The 7,115-nt window shown below is 37.8% G+C and overlaps 1 pseudogene; it reads right to left on the reverse strand.

Moving 5' to 3' along the window:
• LOC103600641 overlaps positions 1-6,255 on the reverse strand; it is a 24,124-nt pseudogene extending 17,869 nt beyond the window's left edge.
• Between the last annotated feature and the right edge of the window lie 860 nt (positions 6,256-7,115).

Consider the following 7,115-nt stretch of genomic DNA (forward strand, 5'->3'; position numbering starts at 1 on the left):
TATATATATATATATATATGTATATATATATATGTGACAGGAGCTCTAATACAGCAATTTCATTTAACTTTTGTATCAACCTTACAGACAAATGTTATCAAATTATCACAACTGTCATACAGATCAGGAAGCCACAGTTCTGTAATATTAAATACACTTCATGATGGCTAGGATCCAAATCATTACATCTGCATATAACTCATATACTAAAAGGATGTTGAGGGAATTTTAATTCCCTCTCCTCTCCTAGTTTTGGTAACAGAGATTAGCGTTATTAAGAGCTTTTATATGGCCCCCAAAATATGGCCCATCTTTGGAGAATGTTTCATGTGTACTTGAAAAGGATGTGTACGCTGCTGTTGTTGGATGGAGTATTCATACATGACAATTTGGTCAAATTGATTAGAAAACATTGTTCAAGTCTTCTATCTTACTGATATTTTTTTTCTAGTTCTTCTATCAGCTACTGACAGAGAGGTGTTGAAATCTCAAATATAATTGTAGATTTGTTTATTTCTCCTTCCAGTCTTGTAAGATTTTTGTTTCATTTATTTTGAAGCTGTCATTAAATGCATAAATGTTTAAGATCATGCCCTCTTGAAGAATTTATCCCTTTATCATTTATGAAATAATTCTCTTTATCCATGGAAATATTCCTTGTTCTAAAATATACTTTGTCTGATATTAATATAGCTATTCCATGTTTCTGTGATTAGTGTTTGCCTGATAAGTCTTTTGCCATTATTTTACTTTTACACTATTTGTGTTTTTTTATTTAAAGTGGGTTTATTGCAGGAAGAATATAGAGGGTCTTAATTTTTTATACAATTTGACAATATATACCTTTTAATTCAGTTGTTTAGATTATTTACAGTTGATGTGATTATTGACAGTTGGATTTAAATCAACCATCTTGCAATTTATTTTCTGTTCTCTTCTTATATTCTTGGTTCTTTATTTTCTCTTTTTTTCTTTCCCTTGGCTTGAGAAGTTTTTATAATTCTATTTCTTCCCCCCTGCTGTCTAATTAACTATAACTTGTTGATTCTGATGCTTTAGGGTTTATAGCATGCATCTTTAACTTATCATATCCCACCATTAACTGATACTACTTAATGAACTACATAGTAATCTTACAACTGAATACTTTCGTTTTTCCTTCTTGGCCCTTTGTTTTGGCTCATATATTTTATTTCTGTATATGTTATAAACTCTGGTATAGTAGTACTTTTTAAAATTTTTTTTGGTGTCTTTTAATTTTCAAATCGTAGCAGAGCATTTCAGAAAAATGGTATATTTTTTCCAGAATTTCTAAGAATTTTGTAATGGATTTTTTTCATGGTATAGGTACTGTATTCTTAGAAACACAAATCAAAAACCTTTAAGTATATCTAAAAGATAAGAAAAAGTCATACTCTAATCACTGCCAGTAGTGCTTGAGTAAATACACATACACAAAAGGTGGAATTGCTAAGAGATTTTTGATGGGCAAACACAGTTCCAGTTTCCAAGAAGAGGAATATGAGGCCATAAACTGATTGAAGAGCCTACTGTCAATCTCAATCAGAAGAATTCAAGCAGTAATTAATTGTGCCATTTCCAAGAGACCAAAGCTCTGAGCAATGACATGGAGCTGCATGTCTGTGGTATGCATATCGTGAAGAGTCTTGTTTACTATAGAGATAAGTTTTGAAATTTCAGTATGACAGTTAATCAAGCTGATAACACATCTTGTTCCCCCAAACAAATAAACCAGTAAGCGAAGAAAACAAAATCTATCAATAAACATATATTTTCAGCACTAAAAGAAAAAAATAGAAACAGAAAAATAACCTTACTACATGATCATTGAAAAGTGGCAGGTCAATTATATACCAAAAGTTCTAGAAATAAGTGCATAGACACTCCCACCAATATTCCCTTTTCTCCCTTCACAAAGGTCAGGGTTCAAAAATGAGAAGAAAAACTTGTAAATAATTTTACTATTTGGAGACAGAAGGCAGAACATGGGAAAGAGGAAAGTGTGTATTAAAATAAAATGACAGCGGCCGAGCCCGTGGCACACTCGGGAGCCCGTGACACACATCCTATATAAGGGATGGCCGGTGCGATGCGCTCACTGGCTGAGTGCGGTGCGGCCGGTCACAAAAAGGACTAAATAAATAAATAAATAAATAAATAAATAAATAAATAAAATGACAGAATGACTCATAGAGTAGAAGCCCTTAACTGCTATGACAATGACCTGCCGAGACTGGTAAAACTTCCATCTTTCCATTTTATTACCTGATGGAATAGGTTACCCAGAGAGAAGAGGCACATAACACCTTGCATGTGAGAGACTCTTTTCCTCTTGGGAATTAATGGAGTCATGGTCGAAAGTCACATTTTTGCTTACTTTTCCCTTCATTTGGTTAGGGTGGAAGTTAGGATAGATACTGGGGAGATGTGAGTAAATTGAGATTGGAGAAAAATTCATGCCATAGTTTTCTATCAGAAGCATTCTTTGAAATTTCCTCCCAAATAGTTGGAGCCATCTGAAACCAAAAGGCACCTGTGCCAATGCAACTGTATATCAAAAGCACCTAGATATGCTGAATGGTATTACTTTAAAGACATAAAGATTTATTAAGGGTGACTGCAATTATACTGCCATATTTTTTTAGTTCTCTCAAGTCCCACTCTCCTAGATGACTGGCCTACCTCTTCTCCCCTCCTCTGCACCGCCCAACACCTGGTACTCATTTTCACTCTTTGCTTATGATCATGAATCTTATATCACGGAGAAACTAGGAGCAATCAGAAAAGAACTTCCAAACTTTCACACCATCATCTCTGTCAACATAGTGGTGATGCTACCCATATGCTCTGCTTCTCCTCTTGTTATTGTGAATGAACCGTATTTTCTGTCTAGGTCCAACCCTTCCATTTCAGTACGAAATTCTTTGTGCCTGTCTTAGTCTGTTTCTACTGCTACAACAAAATACCTGCAAGTGGGTAATTTATACACTACAGAAATTTATTTCTCACAGTTTTAGAGGCTGAGAAGGCCAAGATGAAGGTGACAGCACTGGTGTCTGATGAGAGCTGCTCTTTCTTCTTGCAAGATGGCACAGTGTTGCTGTGACCCCCAGAGAAGGTGAATGCTAGCTATGTTCTTACATGGTAGAAGCCAGAAGGTTAAAAGGATGAACTTATACCTTATACCTCTTATACCCTTATACCTCTTTTATAAGGTCATTAATCCCATTTATGAGGGCTCTGCCCTCATGACTAAATTACCTCCTAAAGGCCCCCCTGTTAATACTGTTGCATTGGGAATTAAGTTTCAACGTGAATTTTAGAAGGGATACAAACGTTCAAACCATAGCAGTGCAGTGCAAAATCAAAAACATTGTTTTAATAACTGCCAATAACTACCACTTTATCTTTTCTGCATTATTTTATTTATTTATTTATTTATTTTCCTGTTACGCTGAAGAAGTTACATACCTTGGAACTGATTTAACTGGGTTTAAATTTTGGCTCTGCCACTTCCTGGCTGTATAAATTTGAACAAGATACTTAATTTGTTTCTCAGTTTACCCATGTAGGTAAAGGAGAAGCAAATAATAGTATCTACCTCACAGTTTTATTGTTAGGATTAAATGAATTAATAAGTAAATTCATAGAGCCTGGAACATTTTCAGTGCTACATATTTTTATACGATTTTTTCAATAGCACACAATTTTTTTCTATAATACATCCTATCAAAAATTTACATACAATCTACTTCCCACTTTTTCTGCTTCTCTTTAAAAAAAAAAAAAAAGAGCGGCCGGCCCGGTGGCGCACTGCTACAGTGCGCCGCTTGGGAGCGCGGTGGCGCTCCTGCCGAGGGTTCGGATCCCACATACAGACCGGTTCCCGCTCACTGGCTGAGCGAGGTGTGGGAGCAACACCGAGGGTTGCGATCCCGTTGCCGGTCCTGGTCCGGTCCGGGCGCGACACTGAGGGTTGCGATCCATTGCCGGACACAAAAAAAGACAAAAAGGAAAAAAAAAAAAAAAGAGAGACTTCTGATCAAGATCGTGGAATAGACAGTACACAATCAGTAAATTTACAACTATTAAAAAGCAATGACCGCCAAGCTGGGGCCACTATAGCTCAGGGGAAGAGGAAGAGAGACCTACAGAGTTCATGAAGGCAGAAGAAGTCACAATGAGAGAAAGAAAGAAATTCTCTGACCGTTTTTAGCCCCGACCACTTCAAGGCTGGCCCTGGTGAGCACAAAAAGCCAGAGCTGGCAAAAGCTGCTTCTGCGCCCTTCATATGAAGTTGCTTGGAGTTTGCAGGGGAGGAAAGAGCCTTAGTGGCCCCTTAGGCTAGCACGACCTCTAACAGGGTTCCTGTGGACCCACATAGGAATAAGGGACCACAGAAAACTAAAAATAGGAGCCACTCAGAGGCCAGTAAGTCATCTCAAGGGACTAGTGCATGGCCCATTCTATGAGAGTATTTGGAGTGCTGGGGGTGGGGAAGACTGGCCCACTGGGGGAACACTGAGGCACTGCAAAGTCTGCCCTCCAGTCAGCACAGGACCACTCAGTAGAGACTGGTTAGGAGTATAGAACTGCAGGGGTGAGTTTGCTGAAAAGACTCAGCCCGGACCAGAGTTTCCACACAACTTAAGTGTACTGGACCTCACAAGACCTGAAAGTGCTTACAAGATCAGCAATTAAACCCTGAGCTACACAGAAAGCCTTCCCCAGAGAATCAGCACCAAAGCAGCAATTTAGCTCAACTACAGGGCTCAAGTGCTGGTTCCCACAGAAAATTCTCCCATTTGAGAAGTAAGTGAAGGACAACAAATTAGTTCCAGTACAAAGTTTAAGGGGCGGGGGTAGCTAATAATCCAACACGGAACTGAAAGAAAACACACACACACAAAAACCCAGATCAGAGACAAAGTTCTTATATTAACCAGTAAAGGTCTAACAACACCAAAGAACAGCTATATAATGTAGAAGGACCAGAAACACTCTAGGCTCGCAAGCCAGGGTGGGGGGTGCCAACAGCCTCAAGCATGACCCCCCGACATCCACATCCAGACCAGCAATGGCCACCAAGATGCTGCCCTTCTGGCTTGAAGCTCCTGGGGGGCAGAGGAACTAAGGGCCTCAACCACACCCCCCAAAGCCCACATCCAGCCCAGCCACAACTGAGTTGCTGCCAGAAGTCCCCTTGGCTCCCCTGACAGAATGAGGGGTTTGCCATCAGCCTCAACCACGCCTCCCTTCTCCCCCCCCAACCCTGTCCCCCTGATCTTTTCCCTCTCCCCCTTCCTCCAACTGCTCCACAACATATCAGAATGTAAAATAATAATAATAAATATTTTTTTTAAAAGAAAAGCTCTTCTAAATGATCCACTAATGTGATTCTCCTAACTTTGTAAATTATATCCTTATCCTTCTAATTGTAAGAAAGAAACCCTTTGCAATCATCTTTGAATCTTTTCTTTCTCCTAAACTCCATGTTGAGTTCATCAAGAATTCCTTTAGGATTTATATTTAATATTCAAGTCTTCAATTCTTCCCATTTTATTTCTTTTGAATTCATACCATATGGCTTTTGCTGGTACTCTTCACCAAAATGGCTTTTTCAAGGCTTCCAAGGACCATATGTTCATAAATCTTATGAGGAATCTGAATTATCATCTTATTTGACCTAACTGAAATATTTAACACAGTTGCCCACTCTTTCATTTTGAAACTCTTCTCTTGTCTTGCCATGTATCTCTTCTGATTTTAATTCTTCTCCAGCCTGGCCTATTCTTTTGATTATTATTATTATTTGGGACAATTCTTTCTAAAATTTGTAACTTCTAAATATTGGAGTTACCAGGACTTACTCCTTGAACTTCTTTTATGGCTATATTATTCATTCTCCTAGTTTAATACTGTCTATATATAGTATTTATAAATTTGTATCTTCAGTTCAGGCTGAAGATCTAAATTCCAGACTCATCTATTCAAATGTCTCTCTCAAATTCTGCTTGGATATTTAAGAATTGTTTCAAACATAACATTCCTAAAACACAACTCATGATTCTTCCTCTCACCTTCATTCTCCAAACCTTTCCCTGCCACAGTTTCCTTGAAGCCATTGTTGAATTTTTTCTTTCTTTCATACCATACATTGAATCCATTAGCAAACCCTGTGGGCTCAGAATCAGACCACTTTCTCCTGCCTCTATAGCTAACATTACCATCCATGGCTCATTGCTCTCCTGTGGACTACTGAAATAGCCTCCTTTCTGGTATGCTTTTTGCTCTCAATGCTCAATTACAGACTATTCTCAATATGGCACTCAGCATAAATTTTTCAAAACATAGAATAAATCATGGTATTACTGTGTTCAAAACCCTCCTATGGATTAAAATTTTACTCAGAATAAAAGGCAACTCCTTACAAAAGTCTAAACTAATAGAACAAAGGCCTGAGGTACAGCTCTCGACTCTATCTCCAACCCTCCTCCCACTGTGCATCTGCTTGCTCCACCTTTCTAAGTACAATGGTCTTTGTTTCTTTAACTTGTCAAGCATGTTTCAAATGCAGTGTCTTAGCATTTGGAGTTCTCTCTGCCTGGATTTGTCTTCTAGATATCTTCATGCCTCACCCCTTCAATTTCTTCACATTTTTGCTCAAATGTCACTTTAATTAGAATATCTCTATAAAATAGTAGATCTTACCCTCTGCCCTGTATTCTCAATTTTCCTCTCCTTTTTATTTGTTCACAGTATTTACCACATTCTGGCATACTATTTATTACTTATTTATTTTCTACACACTCACTGAAATATAAGCTCCAATATAGCACATTTGTTTTCCCATTTGGTTCAATGTTGTAATTCTAATATCTAGAACAAGACACAGATAGAAAGCTTAGAAAATATTAGTAGGATTGATAAGTTAATAATATTCTCATCTTTCATACCTTAAACTCAATAGATCGAGGCTAGAAATAATAAATAGGATCTTGTTTATACTAAATGAGCATAGTAATAAAAATGTAAGCTTTGAAAATTAGACGAGAAGAAAATATCAAAGGTAGTTTTGGCAGCCAGACGTCTGT

This window comes from Galeopterus variegatus, unplaced genomic scaffold (genome assembly GCF_000696425.1).
Source record: "Galeopterus variegatus unplaced genomic scaffold, G_variegatus-3.0.2 Scaffold3410, whole genome shotgun sequence".
NCBI lineage: Eukaryota > Metazoa > Chordata > Mammalia > Dermoptera > Cynocephalidae > Galeopterus > Galeopterus variegatus.